Genomic DNA, 23,970 nt, shown 5'->3' with positions numbered 1-23,970 from the left:
AATGCATTGACAAACTTGTGAACCTTTAAAGTGGTATAGATTTCGAATATTGGACGTGACGGCTCAAATTTAGCCGACACACTAACCGTGCGTCTAGATTCACGCATATTTATAAGTTTACATCCTATTTATCGTTTAATTTCTGTACTAGAATTGAAAGCATCTAACAAACACTACACTATATTGCCTACTATTAGTACCATAAATAGGCAAATCTTGTGACGAGACATATATTAACTAGCAATTATTATAAAAACAAAATCACGACTGCTAAAAATATAGCCTGTGTCAAATGAAATTTAAATGAATCCAAGGTCAACTCATATTGCCATTTGCCATGTAGGACGTGCTAAAAATATGACATACAAAATATATATTCCGTAATATATATCCATACGCTCGAAAACTATTACCATCGCAGCCAAGTTAAAAGTAAAATATTACCCCTAGCGATAAATTAATTATCGTTTATCGTAGACCACTTGAAGTGTGACTAGCTGGAGAACAGGTAAATATTCCTGATAATAAACAAAATTTGTATAACCGTCAGATTTTTCGATGTTTCTGAGCCGTGATCAGAAATAATCGGTTTCTTGTACGTTTTCCCTGAAACACTTTAAGTATACGAAACGAAAGCGCGTTTGTTTGTTTGATGTTTCTTTAAGTTACCGTAAGGGTGTAAAGATTATTGATAAATTGTAAAATTTGTAATTGATAATCGTATGTAATGTAATTGATTGATAAATTGCAAAATTTTGAATAAAGTAACCTTTATGTTTAATTTTTTTCTTTAATATGAATCATGAATTAGTGATATTTGAATATAACATTAAAGTCTTCACCTAAATAAAAATAATAAAAAAATACCATATGAGTAAATAAACGTTTACCTACAAATAATTCATTTCACCATTTTTACGACCAGAGGATTATTATTAATATTGATTTATTAGTTTTAAAATGTGTTTACTACGTTATCCTAAGGACCTGAATGAACCATCCCTGTAAAATGTAACAACTTATTTTCGACAAGTCCCCACATTATAAATATGTTAACAAAAAAAAAATAAGTGCAAAGTAGTAAATCCTTATAAAATTTATATGTATGAGAAAATCCGGAATTAGGTGGCAGGTGGCGCGCGGGTTCCGGAATTGGCCGGCGCCCTCGGGACACCACCTCTGGATGGAATACAACTTATTTTTTTACCCCGACGCAAAAAGTGGGGATATGTATTTGATCTCCATCTATCGCGTAATAGACATTCGATGTCTCGATTGCATCATACTTCCTACAGGTGAACTTTTGGGTTTAATGTATCTCAATTATTAAAAAAAAATTTGGAGGTGGTAGAACTCTTTGAGGTTCGACTCCGGCGGCACCACCGCCACACCTATTTCTGTCTAATAACAGCAGTGTTAGGCGCTGCTGTGTTCCGTTTTGAAGGGTGTGGTAAGGGAGGCTTACTTTTCCGAGGCGTTCTGGCTTAGTCCTCAGGGATAACGGCGTATCTGTGGCCGACCTCAGGTCTCATATCTAATCCTATCTGGGGTTGATTACAGATGTACATGGGCGGCAGTAGCCACTTACCATCAGGTGGACTGCATGCTCGTCTGCTACTCCTAACTAATAATAATAATAAACAAAAAAAACTTTTACAATCTTCTGGATTCAGAAATTGTTAGGGTAACACCAAGCAGGGAAGTCCTATATCCTGTAGTGGACCTTAAAAGACCGATGTATGGTTAGTTCACCACGCTGAACAAGTGCAAATTGGTAAGTTTCATTGAGAATCCATTGAGAACTTTTAGACCCCTTAAGATATTTTTACTATAAACTATTATAACATTACTAGCTGATCCGGCAAACGTTGTGTTGCCATATAAATAAAACAATGTTAAGGCTGAATAACCCTTATCACTTAGGGGTATGAAAAATAGTTAGTAGCCGATTCTTAGACCTACTGAATATGCATATAAAATTTGGTGAAAATCGGTAACGCCGTTTCGGAGGAGTACGATAACTAACATTGTGACACAAGAATTTTATATATAAGATTTTACGTTAAAGCACGTTAATTCATATCACATTTATTCACACGACAGATAGTAAGAGAAAGTGTATTTAACACACGAGCGTACGGTGACGACTGTCGCCGACAGTCACGGCAGTCGGCAGCGGTCGCCGGTGACGTGTCGTGACAGTTTGCGACCATCAAAGACGTCGAGACGTCAGGACAGAACACTTCATTACTTTTTCATTCTATGCTTCTCTATTTTTAAGTTCTTAATCCTAATATAAAACTATTTTTAAGCAGAACTGTTTAAATTTAAAAAAGTAGTAGTAAAAAGTTTAAGTTTCTTCGTCTGTAGACATACCTCCAGAAATTTTGTTATTATAGGTGGGTAGTTAATAAATTGTTTCAACTTGCTTCTCGTTAATTAGCGACGTCGTCCGCTAATTATGAGGGTTTTGTTAGATTTGAATAGAGCCGAGATCTGGAAGGGTTGTATAAACTCGGATTTTAATAAGACTTGTAACTGTTAACTTTATTCCTGGGAAATGCGACAGACGACAGATAATTTCTGTGTTATTAGCCAGCTATGTAATTTACTCAATCTTGAACGCTATTCACTGTTTTGGTTTCACTTATTTATGCAAAATGTATAATTGCGATGCAACTTTGCGTCGTCATCGCAACATTTCTGTAGCACTACTGGACGCAGGTCTTCTGTCGAAGTTAAATGAACTTAGGCCATAGTTAGGTCCTATTAGATAAATAAAATTTCCACTGGCGTTGGTGGCTGCAGATTCTCTATTAAGTTGACTATATGCTGACTGTAGGTACTTCAATTACATCATATAAACTTATATGCCACATGCTCAAGAAAGAGACAAACATTGTAGAGGGTATGAAATTCTACAGTGGGGTAAAAATACTTTTTTTTTAATTCGTATACTCCGTATACTGTACCTAAAGATAGACAGTTCTGAATAAACAAGTATAACAATATTGAAAGATAAGAACTAGCAAAACGACAGTAGCGCCCTCTACCAAAACTAATTACACGGAGAGCGTATCGCAAAAAAGTGCGAACGCAAAAGTTGCCTTCCGCTGACTCGATGGGAGCGCTGAAAGAATTTTCCATCGCGATATGTCCCGAGTTTGGGAAATTGATAAAGTTTCCGCGATCCGAGGAATTATTGAAACTTTTCTCGAGCACAACAAAATTCAATAAGTGACTGTCACTGATTGGGAACAGGGGCCCGCTGTATTGAAAGTTTGCACCTGTGCCCTGAGTTGCAAGAGGAAGCGGATGTATTCATATACATAAGGTAAGTAAATAATAACACGATTTAACTGCGTTTTTCTGTCTGCATGCACTTATTCAACCTTTTTTTTCGATATAAAAATACTTCTGCTGGTTTGCTATGTCATCTTAAAAAATCCCGTTATGATTTACAAGGGCCTTTTCATACGCTTTCATTTAAAAAGACGTCAACCTTTTATTTTTACTTGAAGTAGTCAGAAGCTTCAAGCATATTTTTTTCATTACTGATCCACGGCACAAGTTTTCAATTTAATTGAAATAACAAAAGAACGTACAATGCTCCTGCCAAGGTCATTATATCTCATGTACATCTGTAACTAAATTACATTCTATATGCAATACGCATATGCAGGACCCTGAGACGAACACAATGACATGTTCTATAACACACTCCATCCCCTACTTATAACTCTATCAGCTAACCACTAGCACCACACACCATACTTGACTGGTAACCGTTTACGATGTTTTCTTACAACTAGGAACTATGTGTTTATGCCAGTATATAGGTAGTGGACGAGTTTTTTACTTTATTACACAGTTTATTGCCTTTTTGTGCTTGTTATTGCAACGAGTTACGTCTCGCAAGATTCCTTAATGGCTGAAGTTGGAGTGATAAAAATTGTCTGTGTTGTTTACCACTCGAGCTTTTAATTAAAAGTTTAATTATTATTATTTATGCTTTATGCATTTTTAAGTACGTTAACTCTTTTCTGACATTAAGTTTGATTCATTAATTACTTTCTTATTCGCCAATCGTTGAAAATCTTTAAATGAATAAGCTTTATTAATAGGAACAAGAATTAAATAAGTTATTGAATGTCAAGAATTGATTCAGGAATCCTCTATTGTAAAGCAATAATAGTCAATGTCAAACCATGAAAAGTCTCATTTTATTACTTTAAATAAAAATTAAATAATACCTTCATATTGTAAATAAAATAAATATATCGTGCATATACAAACATCTATTGATACTTTTAAAAACCCAGATGAGCCGGGATTAAGTGTATCGGACGGGTTTTTATTGCACTTGCATTATGCGTGCGCACGACTGCCATACAAACTCGCTAAAACAAATAAATAGAGGCTGTGAGGAACAAACAGTGGTTTAATCTGTAGAACCCGTATACTATAAAAATGTCATGCATTTTTTTTCTAACATTCATACAGAAATAATGGCAATGAAAATTATTATTCAAAGTCTCAGTGCCGGATAGATGTCCAATAACCTTTGCGATACTAAATACTGCTAAACATTAATCACCAATGCAGTTTACAGTCACTCACTCTATAACCACGAAAAAGGTATATGTTAATACAAAACAGTATAAAGATATAATTATAGCGATACTTTTAAAAACCCAGATGAGCCCGGGATTAAGTGTCGTTCAGTCGTGCACCCCGTCGATCGGACGGGGTTTTTATTGCACTTGCATTATGCGTGACCACGACTGCCGTTCAAAATAGCTAAAACAAATACATAAGAGCCGTTAGGAACATACTATGACATGCATTTTTAGCTTGCTAGTTTAGATTTAATTTTATTACACTAACATTTGAAAGTAATACAAATTATGTTTTAAAACTACCCTACAATGGCACAATAATAATGGCACAAATTTGCTGACCTCATTAAAAAAAAAAAGCGTCCTCCATTTTTTAACGTTATACAGTCGCCCTTCATATTTTCAAATATTTTAAATCCCTGGTGAATCCCGGATGAATCCCATTGAATTAAATATTGTCCAGTCGCGTGCAGGCTTATCGTGAAGTTTTTATTGCACTTGCATTATGCGTGCGCACGACCGCTGTGCGTATTCACTAAAACAAATAAATGTCGTAAATGTCATAACAAAACGCTTACTATAGTTATTACGATTCTTTATAATTATACTCTCAAACATAGCAATTAATATTAAAATATCATTCCATACTTATTACGTAATTTTTAAACAAAGTGGATAAATCTTGTTAAGGTGAAATGCCAATTCAAACTGTCAACCAAGTCAAAATGGTTCTGTATAAAATTACGAAAAATATTTGGTAAGTCCAGTAAATCCAGCTGAATTACATGTGAAACTACCATACTTATTCTCAGGAGTGGAACGCGTCTGTAATAAGCTTAGCAATATTAATTTATAAATTATATGTTGGCTTATTGTTTACAGATGTTCACAGGCAGATGGACCGCATGCTTTATTGCTACCTCAGCTTTGTAAAAAAGCGGAATTAAGCACCAACAGTACATGTAAACTTACATACATTATATATTGCAGTTCATCTAAGACGCTAACGTTTTGATCGTTATCCTAGAGAACCCTAAAAAGTCGACTTAACGCTGATGAAAATGCGGTTTAATATGTATATGAGTTTATCGTTTTGCGGTTAACGGCTATGTATGTTATATCCGGTTTATTCAATTATTATTACTCGGTATAAATAGCGGGTATGAAATTTCAATTATAACGGTTCATAATCCAATTGCATTTAAATCTAAGTTGAAACTAACTCTACATTGCAAATTAAGTAGCAAAAAGGTAACTAGAAAGTTGAATATGTTGATTACAAACTGTTATTCAAACATGTTCCAGAGGCATATGCTTTTATTCATAACATTATTATCGTAACTATATCTCTCGTAATAAAATTGTGGTCAAGGAGAGACAAGTGCGCCAGGCATTCCTCAAAGGTAGCGTAATTCCCGGTAGTCCTCAGCTTAGTAGCTGGAACGCATTGCTCCCTTCAAATCAAATGCTCACCCTTCAAACAAGAACACAGCAGCGTTTAGCACTGTTGTTAATGGGCAGAAATAGGTGTGGCGTTGGTGCCGCCAAGGTGGAACCACAGAGGGCTCTACCACCTTTAATTCTTAAAAAAAAACACTGATATATTGGTGTCGCTGCAGTCGAACTACATTCAACTTTACCTATTCAATTATTTCTTTTTAAACAACAAAGTAATAAATTTAATCAAATTACAGATAGCTAAAAGGCTAGAAATGTCCTTCAAACAAACTGAAATTAATAACTTCAAAGTGTATGAAGAGAAGTGCCTAAAAGTTGTCAATTTGTTTGCGTTCAATATTGAAACGTTTGAGATAGAGTAATTAATAATTTAGATTGAAAGTTAGACAGGTTAGAGTGGGCAAGATAAATGAACATGAATAAGTTTAATACTAAACATTTAACTGTACATATTATTTCAAAGAAAAATGAATATTTATTTATATGCAACTAAAAGTAGTAGTGTCATATTTTCAAATTTTCAATTAAAGTTTCTTGGGGTTACGGACTTTTTTAAGTTATGCAAATTATTTTCTTTAAATTATTTTTGCAAATTATAATAATAGATTCATTGGTCATTTGTTATATATTTAAACTATTCTTTATATACAACATAAGTATAACAAATCCCTCGTTCCGTACAATTAAACTGTCTACCAAAAATAGAGATTTAAGTAAAAAGAAAGGTTACTTTAACTCCCGATCCACTACTCCGTAGCCACGCCATGCGGGTGTTTCTCTACGCCGTAAATTTTATAGCCGTCAGCGTTCCCATAAATATTCAGAAAAACCCACCTATTTATGTTCAAATTCCCCGCTCTCGCACTGAATAAAAATGTAAATATAGTGGCACGGGACGTAGGGAAGGTCGTCACGTAGCGAAACGTTAGTAAAATGTACTAAATAATAAAATAATAAGTTTTTGTGGATCTTAAGTAACTGGGTGTCTGAGTACTGGTTGCCTATTGATATCGTCGTCAACTCAGCTGATCCACTGTTGGGCACAGGTCTCCTGACAGGTTGAAAGAGATTTAGACTGTAGTTCGCCATATGCGAATTAGTAGACTTCACAAACCTATGATTTTTTAAATAAGTTATATTAGGTGTATAGATTTTTTCTCGTTTTTTCTTTTAATGATATATCAAACTTTAAATAATTTCGAATACACACGTAACTTTGAAAAATCAGAGGTATGTTCCTGAAGTTTGAATCTGAGACCCTTCGAGTTAGGGACAAAATTTTAACCACTAGGCTCTCACTGTTTGTTGACATCAGTAACTACCACCAAATGAAAACACTTATCTGTAAAGAACTTTCCGACGTCGTGTCTACAACTACAGACATTTCTACGATGTCGTAGCATGTCTAATGTATCTACAAACATCATTCGATGTCGTAGCGTGATGACGGATATCTACAAAAACTTTCCGAATGTCGTAGCTTAATAATATTAATCTAAAAACATTTGACGATGTCGTAGCATGATACATTAGTCGTCGTTAGCGGGTATATAATGGGAGATATACAGTATAAATCGTCGTATGAGTCGTAAAATTGTACATGTATTTGCAATATTTTACCAAAAAATATATCACATGTACATCCATAACGGATTGTGACAAACCTACAAAGTAACTTTATATGCACTATCTATATTCCAAAACGGGCAATAAAATTCTTCATCTCAAAAACGAAAATATGAAAAATAAGCGTGACGTTCGCACACGAGCCGATTTGAACCATTGTCACGTATGACTCTGAGGTGTGGATAACTACATCCTAAGCCACATTTGTCTTTTTCATTTCTAAGCAAACTTTCTTAGGTTTTACTAAAGAAAGCGGTACTTGATTATGATTAAACTTTAACTTTAATATAGTTCACTACGCACCCGACCTTGTAGAAACTTTACGTAATATAATTTTCATTAGCTTTTTTGGGTAACTATCGTGTAATAAATAGAAATTGGAATTTAAGGGAGGCAAAAGTTTTTTTTGAATAGTGAATGTAATGAATAATTTACGGTTCTAGACTCTATACCTACAATATGACAGCAGTGTTAAGCGCTGTTGTATACCAGTTTGTATGGGGTGAAAAGGTGGTGACTTCAAGAGATGTTGATGTGAGTCTTCGGTAGTCAATGTATCTATAGTCGACCTCAAATAGGACTTAAATTCCATCATTCCAGTCACAAAAGTTAAGAAATTGTAAGACAAGTCCGTCTTTCTCGATTTTAGGCTTTCTTTAATAACATACTAGCTGACCCGGCAAACGTTGTATTGCCATATAAATAAAAAAATGTTAAGGGTGTACAACCCTTATCAGTTAGGGGTATGAAATGGGGTATGAACAATAGATAGTAGCCGATTCTCAGACCTACTGAATATGCATATAAAATTTGGTGAAAATCGGTAAAGCCGTTTCGGAGGAGTACGGTAACTAATATTGTGACACGAGAATTTTATATATAAGATTTTCTTCAAATTCTTTAAACATAACCATTAATTAATACCAAAATACATTAAAACAATAGCAACACGATAAATCAACACACCGACATAAAACAATTTAATAAATTAAATCGAAATTTAAAATTACATTGGAGCTCGCAACTTGGACAATTAAACGAAGTTCGAACAGAGGAGTTTGGAGCAAAAAAGTAAAATTACTTTCTTTAACGACCGCTCAAAGGTAGCGCTGGAACTTGGGAGCTAGACTGGTTAACTGGAGCGTTCGTTCGTACTGTTTTGTCACCCGTTAACATTTATTTATTAGTAGTCTTTTCACAGACGCACACATAGTCGGGCAGCTTGTGTACATCTCAACCGATCTTTTTTTTTGTTTACGAGGGGGAAACCTTCAAAAGGTACCCGGTGCCGTGGAAGCGACGCAGGTTTATGTAGGATTCTTACCTCACTAAAACCCGCCGTCCTCGGCGCTACGTAGAGGGCTCCGGGATCTCCAAAGGAACGCAACCGGAGTCCTCTTAGTGCGTTACTCCAATAGTCCAATAGAGAATCCAGTGAATAAATAAGATGCATATGAGAACAATTTCACCCAAGCGAGCCAATTCATTTTAATAACGAAAAAATCCCTGCCTAATAATAGGAGTGCTAAACGTCATTTGATGAAAAAAATATATTTTACACAGCTTTAAATAAGATTTTCTAGGTCTGATTATATCTGTATCCTAGGGAATTCGAAGAATCCGATTTTAAAAGCATCTGTAACTTGTATCTCTTAAATATACTCAGTCACAAAAGTCAAACGAAAGTCAGCCTACCTTTCCAAACATCCAATATTCAGGCCTAAAAGCATCAGCTGTACAATTTCGGTACAATTTAGGTAACATCGATAGTCGGTGTCAACTGCGTGGAAGATTTAGGCCGGGGCGTCCCGAAATGTGGAGTTTATCCCACAGGAATACAGAGAGGAATTAACATGGAGCCTACAGCAGTATTTTATTTTTATTTATGGCGGTCCCCGCTCTCCTTTGTCCTTCGCCAATTAATCAATTCTCCCGAACCCACCCTAATGGCTGTTTTCCTTCGCCTAATGACCTAAACGTAGATTTGTGACGAATGTACAAACCGATTTTGGGATATTACTTTCTTGTGTTATAACGGATTGGGTGTTTTAGTCGGATAACGGGGCGTGTTTTGTATTTTTTAGAAGTAATTGAGATGTTTACGAGTTTTACTATTCCGTTTTTAAAGGAGATGATTTTCATCGTATAAGTAATATATTATATATCTTTTATAAGTTTATAGAGCTAGTGTAAACTTTCAAAGATATGTCAAATATAGATATATATCTATTTCTGGCGTGAAGCAGCGTTTCAGTAGGAGGATGTGGATGCCGGTTGATCTTAGTTTTCAAGAGTGGAAAGGCATCCCTTGTTATATAAGCACTTTCATCATTACAAACTTTTCAAGTTAGTCGAGCACTCCATAATTCGACGGCGGCAGCATGACCATCACACTTAATTCTGATATATATATAATGTTATTATGTATTAAATGCTGCTATTTATAAGATTTTTATAGATTTCATTGGGCAGAAACACTCATACGAAGGTTCACAACTCCTTAGGAGTGGAAACGCATTTATAGCCGACCTCAGATTACGTATATTTTAAACTTCAAAGGGTTCTACCACCAAAAGTGCGCAGGTTAAGCAACAACGTTACATAACCCGATATCAGAGTTACACGACAGTAGTGAGTGGCCATCGATCAACACACAGCTGTAAACACAGCAATGTAAACAGTGGTACACGTGGCGTGGTTACCGAGCGGAGGGGTTATTATGGGTTCCGTAACTTACACATTTTACAAGCATCTATTTAATGTGGACTCTTTGGAATAAATTATGATTATGTAATGGGATATAATGTTATGTAATATATTTCAATTATGTATCTACACTAATATTATAAAGAGGAAAACTTTGTTTGTTTGTTTGTTTGGTTGGTTGTAATGAATAGGCTCAAAAACTAATGGACCGATTTTAAAAAAAAAATCACCATTCGAAAGCTACATTATATACGAGTAACATAGGCTATATTTTATATGAAATATATTTGATAAATATATTTTGAGGCGGTACAAAGTTTGCCGGGTCAGCTAGTTATCAATATATATTCATGTCAACGTATCAATTTTGCATGTCATAGTGGGCCAGAATATATTATGAATTATTCTGCAAGTAAACGATTTTATTGAGTTGCTTTATTTTACGTTAGCTCGTAGGTATTTCCTGATATTCCATTGAGTTAAAATTTTGCACACACATTTGGTTTGGATTACGATGACATCATTGTCGATCCAATATTTTTTAATAATAATGACGTAAGCAGTAGTCAAGATGAAAAGTGTTTTGACGACTAAGGTTGCGGAGTGGTCACCATACCGGTCTGACAAGCAATAGGTTGAGGATTCGATCCCCGGCTAGACAGATATTGGAAAGATGAATTTAGATATCTGTCCCGGGTCTAATTGTTCGTGTTTTCGTTTTTGTATGTGTGAATCCTAGTGTAGAACTGAGTGTAGAAAAAAGTTGTCTAACTTTAATTGACACGAGGTCTTTGGTCTCCGTTTACGGAACCCTCACCCCGCTCAGTAAACTAATAAAGTTAATAACGAGTGGGAAGCTTCGAAACCGGGTTCTTTACACATCCGACGTTCTCACCGCGATGTGAACGGATTTTATGATGGTCAACATGTCTATAGTAATCACGGGGCTCTATTGTATGTGTCAATGACATACTCGTGGATTCTTGGGCAGCATGGGAGAGATTTTTTTAATATAGGAGTAGTAGACGAGCATGCAGACCACCTGATGGTAAGTGGCTACTGCCGCTCGTGGACATCTGTAATCAACCCCAGATAGGATTAGATATTCCTACCTGAAGTCGACAACAGTTGCGCCGGTCGACCCCTGAGGACTAAGCTGGAACGCCTCGGAAAAATATTTCTCCCTAACCACACCCTTTAAACCAGAACACAGCAGAGCTTAACTCTATTACTAATAATCATAAATAGGCGTGGCGGTAGTGCCGCCGGAGTCGAACCACAAAAGGGTCTACCACCTTCAAAATGTTCGAAGTCTCCAACAGATGTGGGGAAAGAGCAAGGACGGGTAGAGAAAGGATTTTTTTTATTATGCTAGCAAATGAGTATGCAGTCCACCTGATAGTAGGTGGCTACTGCTGCCCATGGGTATCAACCAAATAGAGTTGGAGTAATTCCTGAGTTCCGTGACAAATACGTTTCTACCTATAAGGACTAAGAAATTACGTTGTGTGAATGTCTCTCCCCTATCATACCCTATATACTAAAGATACATTTAGTAATAATAGTTTATAGTCTTATGTCGTCGTAGACACATTTTATAATTGATAATAAATTAATTAATTATCGTTTACTTCAAGAGCTAAAACATTAAAAGAAATCTACATGTATACAAATTATAGAGTTAAAGGTGTGTAAGTCTCAAAAAGCTCTTAGCAGGCGTTGTTGACTAATCCTTCGCAATCTGATAGGAAATAGGAAATGCTGTATCCTGATGATCAGGTGCCCATTTGCTGCAGTAACCACTTACTCAAGTTTCAGGTTCAGTTCCCGACAAATTAAAGTCTAAATTTATGAAAATAAAATTTCACTGACAGTTAGCTGATGTTGTTAGGAGTAACTATGCTACTTTTATTTTTGAAAAATAATTAGGGTTCCGCTCAAAATACAACCATGGTATCTCCAGAGTATTACTTTTAAACGTAGATGAAACCGCGAGGTACAGCTCGTAAATTACAAATTTAGACGACTTTCCTCGACTGCAAAGTAGAAGTTAAATTAAAGTCCTTACCATAACTGTTACAGTATAAGTTGCAGTAAAAACCCGAGCAATAAAAGTGACAGTTAAACTTAACCGTAGTTTTACGGACTAACTAGCGATTACCCAACAAATATTATGTTTTATAAGTGTAGTCCGCAGCAGAATGCTAGTCCGCACTGAAGTTGTTGCGGAAAGGTGTAGTTTTACAATTTGCTATGGCGACGCGATTCATTTCTATATTCAGAGCGGACTAGCAGTTTTACGCGGACTATACTAGAATTAAGAATAGTGATGTTCTAGACAATAGGCACTATAGGACATAGCTAGTCTACAGTTCTTTGAAGTCTGTTAAAAATCAAAAAGGTCACAGCATTGTCCCGTCAATCATATATTAATTTAAATTTCCGTTTTTAATTATTATGTGTTTTTTTCTCGAAGGCATTTTAGCAAAGTATTATCGACTAGACATTAATTATTAAAACGAAAAACCCGACTGCTAAATATGATATTCATAGATACTCTTGAAATACGTAATACTCCACAGTCGGGTTTAAATATATTATGAATTGTTACCATAGCTAAAATATTTTTTTTTAATACAAATGAGACACTTTTTAACAAATCTACAAGTATTCTACAGATTTTTAGGTTAAAAGGTAAACTACATCATGATCACGGTTTTATCAAAATTGGTTCGTCTTATGTCGGCAATAGTTAACCTATAGCAAAGAAAAAATACTTCAAAAATGATACTTATTTGGATTGCTATACACTTCCATTTTATTTATTCGAAATAAACCTAAAACAACTCGTAATAGCTATCTCTTTCTAATATACCAAGTGTGAAAGAGACGCGAATCGTGAGAATAACGTCCCGTTTGTTATACCCATATCTCGCGATGTCGGCGTGACGTCAAATTAGCTGAGTCTAGACCTAGACTGTAATTAGGATAAAATCTATATTATGTGTATAGGACAGACTAGCTTGAAATAGAGACATTACGTTTTAAATTTTAAACAATCTATTTTAATGTATATTTTTAAACACGCTGCACTTACAGCCCCCACTAAGATTTATTGTAGCGTGGATTCCATGAATCCAGACCCATAACAGAACATACCTCACTTCATCATTCAGATATCTGCCTGGCCGGGGATCGAGCCCAGAACTCTTTGCGCGTCCTGGCGACCTCTGCACTACACAGACCGTCAAATAATATAAGTATAAATCACTATGCTAGTAGGTATATCTAAATATCCGAAACTGTTTAATCAATTCCAATATTTTGTGAGCTTGTGTGGTTGGTCAGCTAGATAGATAGGATAAGTGCAAATCCGATAGGTAGCGCTGATGTTGACATATATGTTTTGCATCTACTAGTCCAGTAATCTTAGGCCCTGTGTGAATCAAATCATGAAAACCCTAGGCCACGACAGCCACATTAGATACTTCACTCTGCGTTTGAACGCCAGACCGAGCAGCCCCGCCTGCTCGCGCTCTAAGTGTTCGCTAACCCAGATTTTTTGTCTGGCCTTTCGGCCGGTTCTCGACTACTCGATTTTTATCGGTAGCGGTCCGTGCTTTGTTTATTGCCAATTTATTGGGAATAAACAAAACTCACGTCCCGACGCGTTTGAGTTGGTGGATACCTAACGGTGCCAACGAAACCAGCTAGCGTTGACCCGGTGCGCTTCTCAGACCTCTCGGTCTGAGAGAAACCGGCAGACCCGATCCCATTGCACTTGGGCTATCCCAAGGGTGACGGTAGCAGTTACTTTCCCTTAGGGGTAATTGCATTTCCCTCCCCCTCCCCGTTAGCTCCCTGCCTCGGCAGGGAGGCATCCCTGGTTACCATGGCCTACATGGTAACGGATAGGTTTTTCGAGGCTCTGTCCTCCCTCTTGAGCAAGGAGCTCAACCGCCCCATTGACGCTGTCAAACTCCGCTCCCTTTGCGAGCCCTTAAAGTCCGTAACGGATCCCCTGTCCGTTACCGATTCACCCGCATCACCTGATGCCACCCCGAGACACGAGATGGACTTTGACGCCATCTCGCTAAAACGCCCCGCCTCCTCCGACGAATCATCGGAGAACACCCTCATCACCGCCCCCTCCTCCGACGACGACCAGGGTTTCACCCCTGTCAAGTCGAGGAAGACCAAGAAACGACCGGTCAAACGCGTCGCTAAGGCGACAAGTGAGACTTCTTCCGAGGCCTCTATCGAAGCCACCCCAGCCCCAGCGGCCCCCGCTCTGGCCCCCGTGCCAAAAGCCTCCACTCTGGCCCCCGTGCCAAAAACCTCCACCGAGCCCCAGAGCTCAACCCCCGCGGCTAAGCCCGCCAAGCCAGCCACGCGCTGCGAACCGGCACTTGCCAAGTGCAAACCGCCCCCACACATTTTCTTCAGAGATAAGTCGAAATGGTCCGACTTCTCTAAAACCCTAGTGGAAAAACAGATCCACTACACCAAGGCACGTAACCTTCGCGACTCTATTCGCGTTTCATGCCCCACCACCGAGGACTTCAGGAGCCTCATTAGGCTCCTAACTCACCTTCAACTCCCGTACCACACGTACGCTTTAGAAGAGGACCGCAAAATCAAAGCGGTCCTTAGGGGTCTCCCCTACGAGCTTCCCACCGACAAAATCCTAACGGATCTAGTCAACCAAGGGTTCCCCGTGGAAGGTGTACACAAGTTGTACAACCGCAACGGGGTCAAATACCCTCTAGCCCTGGCCATTCTAGCCAAAACCCCGTCCTCCAAGAACATTTTCAAGGAGAAGGAGCTCACAATCTGTGGCCTTTCTGAGATCAAGGTGGAACCACCTAACAAGCGTGGCTACCCTGCCCAGTGCCACCGCTGCCAGCTTTACGGCCATGCAGCGGCGAACTGCACTGCCCCCCCAAGGTGCGTCAAGTGCCTAGAACCCCACGCCACACGTGAGTGCAAGAGAACTCGTGAAGACGAGTCCCCTCCTGCCTGCATGCTATGCACCACTTCAGGGCACCCGGCTAACTACCGTGGCTGCCCTAAAGCCCCCCGTCCCGCTCAAAAGAAGGTTGCTAAAAAGCAGCCCTCGAAAGCAGGCCCACCTCCGGTCAATTCGACCAATTTCCCGCGGCTAGGGGCCTCCAAAACCCCAACCGCTCCCATGAGTTGGAGGAAAGTCGCACCCGCGACCGCCCCACCAACCCCGGCCCCTAAGGCCACTCCCACTCCCCGTCCCACCCAAGACGCATCGGTAAGGGAACATATCATGTTCCTTAAGGACTGCGTTAAGGGCGTGAACCTCGACGAGATCTTACTCGTCTCGCAAAAGATGCGTAACGCCAGCCAGGCGGAGCGCATCGCAATCTACTCTGAACACCTAGCGTTGTTCAAGTCCATTCAATGAGTAACGTTCATACTCAACCCCTTCATCCCGGTCGTCAAAAACCTAAAGGCGTCTCGCTTATCTCCTTCAATGCACGAGGTCTTAAGCCTTGCATTCCCGAACTCAAAGAGTTCGTCCGCAACAGGGATATCGACCTGTTGCTTGTTCAGGAAACTTTCCTCAAGCCCTCCCTTAAAGGCGTAAGTCTCCCCTCTTACGCGCTTGTACGTAATGACAGAGCCGACGACCGTCGTGGCGGAGGCACTGCCATCTACTACAAGAGATCCTTCCATTGCACCCCTCTGGAAACACCCAAGCTCACCAATATGGAAGCCACCATATGCAAATTAGGCATGACAGGACACCCGTCCCTGATCATAGCCTCAATTTACCTCCCCGCCAATAAAGCCCCTCTCCAAAGCGACTTGGAGGCCCTCCTCTCGCTCGGAGACTCTGTCGTACTATTTGGAGATTTCAATTGCAAACATACCGTTTGGAACAGTCGTCTGACTAACACCAACGGTAAGAAACTCTTAACCATTTCCCGCGCACTGGACTTTGATATCTTCTCTCCAACAGCGCCAACCCACTACCCCGATCGGGAAGACCAAGAACCCGACGTGCTGGATTTCACCCTCCTTAAAGGCGTCGCGCTCAATACAAGAGCGATCGAAACACTGGACGATCTGGGCTCAGACCATCGTCCAGTCTCTCTACAGTTAGGTCCCTACGATCCAACTCCCCATACCTCCTCGAAAACCTTCACTAATTGGGAAGGGTACGAGAAATCTCTCACCTCGGCCATAGAGGCCCCCGATTCACCGTATACTATTCCCCCAGACTACCTTGTTAGCTCGGAGAAAATAGACAGTACGGTGAACTCACTCACCCAGCTAGTTCAGACTTCGCTTCATGACAACGCGAAGGTGGTAGAGGTCCCGAACCGCAAACTACCTCGCGAGGTCAGGAAGCTAATCCAAACTAAAAACGCAGCCCTCCGATGGGCCGCCAAGTATCCCACCCCTGTCCTTAGGAGGCGCGCTAACGCCCTCCAAAGGAAAGTCAGATCCCGGCTAGCCGAAATGAGGGACTCCAACTGGAACTCTCTCATGGAGGATATCCAACCTTCTCATAAGGCATTCTACAAAGTCGCTAGACGATTTCGTACCGAAGCCTTCTCAAGCACTCCCCCTCTCACGCGTCCCGACGGCAGCATAGCCTTCGAAGACGCTGAGAAGGCCGAATGCTTCGCAGATAGCATCGCTGCGCAGTGCTCCCCCAGCACTCAACCGTGCGACCCTATCCACATTCACAAGGTGGAGGAGGAGGTCCTTAAAAAGATCTCTCTCCCTGTCACCTCTGCTCCCATTAAAATCACTACAGACGAGGTCCGGACCGTCATCCGCGGTTTGAAACCTCGTAAAGCCCCAGGTCCGGATGGTATCTCCAACCTGGCGCTCAAACACTTCCCCGAGCAGGCACTGACCCTTCTGGTCATTATCTTCAATGCCTGCCTCGATCTCAGCTTCTTTCCAACAGCCTGGAAGACAGCAACAGTTATCGGTATTCCCAAGCCTGGGAAACCGAAACATATTCCCTCCAACCACCGCCCCATTAGCCTCCTCAATGCAATGGGCAAGGTTTTCGAACGGGTGATCCTCGTTCACATAAGAGGGCACCTCTTCCCAATAGATGCTCCCCCACTCATCATTCCTCACCAATTTGGCTTTCGCCTCCAGCACTCGTGCCCCCAACAAGTCCACCGCATCGTCGAGTACATCACAAGCGGGTTTTATCCAAGACGTAACAAGACACTAGCAGTCTTCTTCGACGTCGCCAAGGCTTTTGACAAAGTCTGGCATGGAGGACTGGTATACAAGCTATACCATTCTGGTCTTCCTGATCGCCTAGTCCGCATAGTGGCTTCCTACCTTCAGGACAGAACCTTCCGCTACAGGCACGAAGGTATCCTCTCTCCCCCACGCCCCGTAACAGCCGGAGTCCCTCAAGGCTCAGTGCTCGCTCCTACATTATTCATATCGTACTCCAACGATATTCCTATCCCCAAAAATGGGGTGCAGCTCTCACTCTTCGCAGATGACACCGCCCTTTACATCCAAGGGCAAAAGGAGTCATCTGTCCTCGCCAAACTCCAACGCTCGGTCAACGAGTTAGGAGATTGGTTTAGGAAATGGCGCATCGAAGTCAATGCGGAGAAAAGCTCCGCAATGCGCTTCGACCACAAACGCAGGCGCTTAAACAACCTGCCCTCCGTCAAATTACTTGGGGCCCCCATTCCATGGAGGCCCACAGTAAAATACCTAGGAGTTACCCTTGACCCGGGCCTCACCTTTAGACCCCACGTCTCTAAGGTCACCCATACCGCCCGCTCTTACATGAGCCGCCTCAACGCCATGATTGGCAGACACAGCAAGTTGTCAGCCAGGAATAAGCGAACGCTGTATAAGGTTTGCATTCGACCGGTGTTAACATACGCCTCTCCAGTCTTCGCTCACGCGAATACCACCATCCTAGACAAACTCCAGGTCATACAAAATCTCTTTTGTCGTCGGGCACTTAATGCCCCCTGGTATGTCAGAAACGCTGACCTCCACCGCGACCTGGAGCTCGCTCCAATACAACAAGTCCTCAGACAATTCTCTGAAGCGTTCTTCAACCGCTCAGAAAACCATTCCAACCCCTTAATCAAGGGTGCAGCGGACTATGCTGCCCCTCTTCCTACCCGCTACAATTGCCGTCGGCCAAGAAATATCTTGACCGACGCTCCTAACAAACTCTCCACCGATGTGGAGAATCTTCTGGCCGCCCACAGGGGCGTACAACTCTCCATAGAGAATCGTCTTCCCGACGATTCTAATCTTATTCATGATACGTTGACACCTTCAGTGTCATCTATCCAGCGGTAGCTCTCTAGGGAGCGCCGCTAGCACCTCTCGCTCCGCAAACGAGAGGTCGCTATCCGATGTCGGCTGTACGGTCCCCTTGGACGAATGCCTTAAAGGAGTTTTTAGTGGGATGGTCCTCCCTTCAGGAGGACCTTTCAGTCAGCCCCACACGACGCAGGCACCGGCCGTCGCGGCCTGTAAGTGCTTGGACGCATTTTTTGCTCCTCCCTCTCCGTAGAGGGTCAGCCCTTTTTCCACCTACATCTGGGCGCCAAAAAAAAAAATTAGATACTTGCGTCAGTATATTTTTAGCACTTTATTATTATAAAAGAACGATAAATCTAGGACTTTAATTATTAATTTTTTTTTTTCAAAATAAACGAGGGTTCCGAGTTCTATTTCTTCTAGATACCTTAATAAAGATACTAGATCAGTTCACCAAACCATTTTTTATTTTATTTTATTTTATTTATTTTATTGTGTAAAGCATTTATTACAATAGGTCAATAACACTACATACAGTTCAATTAAATGCTACCTTTACAGGTGTTACACATGTCAAAACTTAAATAAAATTTTAGGATTAATAATAAAGTATTATTATTATATACCATACCACACATAGTATACCATAACACCACAACAGGCATTCTTACAAAAATACAAGTGATAAATAGCTCGAAATCCCTCTACTCATTAATTAGTCTACGCCAACGAATGCAGTAATATAATAACATAAATCAAGCAAAGGCGATAGATTAATTGCAACACCGTTGACACGATGGCGTCTTGCCGATATTGTACTCCGATATAAATGATACAACCTTTTATCTGAAACAGAGAAATACACTAAACTTTGCTGCGAAATAATGTGGGAAATTCTAGAAATTAATTGGCAATGTTTATCTTTGAAAGCTTTCAACAAAATACTGTTTCACTGTCGAAAGGAATCTTCTAGCGTAAGGCCAGTGTCGGCCACGCTGGTCAATTGCAGGTTGGTAGATTTCGTTAATTGTAACTTCATTAATTTTACTCATAGATTAGTAAAGATTACTCGCTCCTATCAAGAAAATGTAACCTATTGACAATTGTCACTGTCAATTACTTTCGTGTTTGAAAAATATTTAAAAAATGTAGTTTTTAGATCATTGACGAATGAAACGATATTTCTTCGCACTTTTTCTTCGATTTCGTGTCTTAACTGCGCATGTCGGCATTATTCCGCGTAAATTACACCATGACAGCCATTAAACGGCTGAAAGAATTGTCAGCTGTTTAAGTCATTTAATGGCTTCCTTCGATTACAAGGCGATGAGATATCTTTACTTATCTATGCTTTTAATAATGAAATTAGAAGTAAGGGTTGTAAAGCCGTTCGCGGTTAGACTCTTGAGGCACCGCTGCCACATCTATTTCTGCCTTATAACAGCAGTATAAGCGCTGCTATGTTCTAGTTTGCAGGGTGTGCCAAAAGAGGGCATGAGTTTATCAGTAGCAAAACTACCAGTTTACAAACCTGGTGAGTTGGTAAGTCTTTAGTTTAGCCTATTTGGCAGACTAGGCTAAATGGGTTGTCCCTGTAGTTCCGGGACCAGAATAGGGTACGGTATCCCCTGCCTGTCGTAAGAGGCTACTGAATGGGGGCTCCGGGGTTGCGGGCGGCGAGAGTGGGAGATCGAACCGTCTAGCAAGCGACCCCTAGAAGGACGGCGGTATGTGTGGTCGCATAGTGTCGTAGACACCAGACGGTGTGCACCAGACGGTGTGAGTCCGAAAGGGCAACGCGTTCAGAGGACTCCGGTTGCATTCCGTAGGAGATCCCGGAGTCCTCTTAGTAACGTTGAGGACGGTCACTGGGGGGGTTAAAGTGCGGTAAGAATCCTAAATAACCCTGTGTCGTTCCCACTGCACCGGGTATTTACTTACCGGGTACCTTACTTAGCCCTTCAAGGAGACTATGATCTATGTTAGACCTTAGGGGTAAATAGGGCTCAAAATCATCCAAATTAATAAAAAATAAAAACATAAAATAACAATGAAAATACCGCCGCTGTACTACAAAACTACAACTTTTACCACTTCAGTTTATTATAATACCTTTTTGAGTTTGTTTTCAAGACTGACAACAGTTTACCACAACTTTGAAGTAAAACTGCTACAAGACTATAAATTCTAGTGAAATAACATTGTAGTTTTCATAGTTTTATGTCGAGGTGAGTGTTATTGTTCCTCGGAGACGTGATGCGAGGTCTTTACCTCCAGTTAATCTTGTTTTACTACGCCGGAAAACGTTAACAACTTAATACCTAACTTAGATCTACATGGTAAAGAGATACAGAAATAACCTTTATTATGGAAGGAATGCTTTGTTATAGAAGAAGCGAAATGAAGGTGGTAGACTTTATGGTTTCGACTTCGGTTGATAACGGCGGTGTTCAGCGCTGTTGTGTTCCGGCTTGAAGTCTTAATTAATATCCGAGACGTTCTAACTTAGTGACCAAGTGTAGCAATACAGCTGTGGTCCTTTAGGTAAGACCCTTATCTTATGTGATGTTGATTACAGATGTCCATGGGCATTACCCACTTACCATCAGGTGGACTACATGCTCGATTACTACTTACATATTATAAAAACTATCCCTTAAAGCCCGCTCGAACTGAAATGAGCCCAGCTGTGGGGCAGGGTTGACGGCAAAATATATCATTAAATATCTACCGAAAATATCTATATACATTTATTTGTTTTAGAATAGAATTTAGATAGAATCTGTAACCTTATGTATGTCAGGTAGCTACGTTTAACGCTCTCATGGCTCATAACATGGGTCATCTCTTTAATGTAATTTATGCGTATAGTTGCCTATTTTGTGATATCGTCTCATTTTGCCTGTGCCTATTTCGTATCGCACATCTGACGCTGACCTGTCTGTAAATTAGCATGCATAATGTATGCATATGCACTGGCAACACACTTCAATTACAAGACGAAGGTTAGGTGAAATATGATTAATAATATTTGTATGACATGGGTTGAGGTTTTCACCCAAATGGGCGTTGTGTCTGTAGAATTTACATATATTTGAACCCATTTAAGGAATTTGTAGTAGCAAAGGAACAGTCCACTTAATGGTAGTAGGCAGTGACCACTGCCACCTCGGAATATCTATAAAAAAAACCTAAACAATATAAATTCAGTACCTCTAAGAAGGTACTGACTTGGAACGCCTTGTGTAGTAAAGTATGTCTTCCTTATCACACCCTTTAAAATACCACTCAGCTGTTGTTATTGGGCTAAAATTATAGCTATGGCCTCTGAATCCGAACGTTGAAAGGTTATCACCATCTGTAAATATTATTTATTAATCATTATTAAATCAATTATAATTTGTTTCATTCATTCATATTATATTCATTCATCAATAAAGTTTTATAAAACAAATCAAAAATAATTTATTCAAATAAATACCTTACATATTTCAAATAAAATTATATTTGAACATGACTACCACTGCTTCGGATTCATTAATTATAAGAAAAAGCTGCAAAAGAAACTAAATTACATTACACATCTTTCGTAAAATAATAGAGTTGAAAATATATCAGCCTACTTTCTTGTTTCATAATAATTTGCTTTTTATAATTCTCTTTTTAAACAGAACCGCCCGTGTGCCTATTTATTGCTATATTTGAGTAGATTTGAGTGCCTATTACCTTTTGCGTCGCTTTGCCTATCCGGTATCGGCCGAAGCCAGACTGCCGCTGACCTGTCAATAAATTAGCATGCATAATGTATGCGCGGGCGACGTCGCACCCTTCAGCCGCCTCAAGATTAACACTGAACGTAGAATAATGCGACGAGACATTGTGTGATCTTAAAAAAATAAATATAAGAAATAAAGAAAAAATATTTTAATATCTTAGAGTTCTTTTTGCAAGTGTGAGTTGACGGCGCAACAGTTACTGTTACTTCTACGTTGTTTTGACCTTAACGTGTACTTCGTATCGAAAATGGGTATCAGATCTATTCAATAGTAAATTTGACTTACCCATTCTATAAAATAACTGTCAAATTAATATTTTTCGTACGGACTTATGCATACAAAACTAAATGTACGTAATATACAAAATATAGAAAAAGATATCTATGGGCGGCGAGACCTTTTATAATATATAATATTAATTATTATCATGTTAATTTTGATTGTCAATGTGGAATTAATATTTAGATTAAAATATGGACAACTTCCGGTAGTACTTCAAAACACTTTGTTAGTCATACCAAATAAATTATATGAATTATAATAATATTAAAATATTTATTCTCGTATTTTTAAAACAATATTTTAAATATAATGTTATTTTATTAATAGTTAAATTTATTGTGAATCACGTCACTTGTTATAACAAAACAAGTGATGTGAGAGGGTAGTTCTTACGCTGTTTGTCACTCGAGTAGTATTTAAGTCCACGCGCTGGTAGAGCGTGATTCATTCGCATTTAATCAGTCGTGTAAGCCATTACTCTGCCCGAATTGTAAATAAAAGTGAATAAAAGTGATTCTCATATTAAAGTCGTTTCGTTCCGTTTATTAATAAAGTGCGGTATTGGGATATCGCCGACAGCAGCGGTGGGATAGACCTACGTGTCCACATGGTCATGATGGAGATCAATGGTGACGTTTATTGGTTACGGGTCGCTATAAGGCAGGATACTTTTGACTTTGGTAAAACCAAGGCGGTGAGTTAGTAAGAGCCTTTTCGGTAAGTGACTTTATGCTTTAAAAATTGAGATACTTGACGGTTTGTTAAGAATTTGGCTACAAGAATATGACCACTGTTGGGAAAGAATTTACTTACGAATTACGAATTTTTAAGATTTTTGCGGGTACACTCATTATTTCTTGTGAAAATTTTCTGAAGTTAGTCGTATTAATGCAATTTTAATAGTCTACACGTTGCTCAATGGAGACTCTCCTCTCTCTCTCTCTATAGTCGGTCCCTCAATGCTGAGGATCGTGACTTCTTTGCTTTATAGCGTCTTTCCAGAGATTGCGATTAGTGGCCTGGTGTACCGCCTCGCTGACCGGTAGATGGTCCGATATCTGGTCTGAACATCGTTTTGGGCTGCGTCCTCTGGGTCTTTTGCCCTCCACCTTGCCTGTCACCAGTAGCTTTTCTAGGTTGTCATTATTTCTTCGGGCTATATGACCGAAGTATTTAAGTATGCGGTGCAGGCAAATGCT

Source organism: Epargyreus clarus, unplaced genomic scaffold (assembly GCF_041222505.1).
Source record: "Epargyreus clarus isolate Ecla_fem2 unplaced genomic scaffold, WU_Ecla_fem_2.2 ptg000024l, whole genome shotgun sequence".
NCBI classification, from domain to species: Eukaryota; Metazoa; Arthropoda; class Insecta; order Lepidoptera; family Hesperiidae; genus Epargyreus; species Epargyreus clarus.
The sequence above is the reverse complement of the archived record's forward strand: the minus strand, read 5'-3'. Positions refer to the sequence as shown.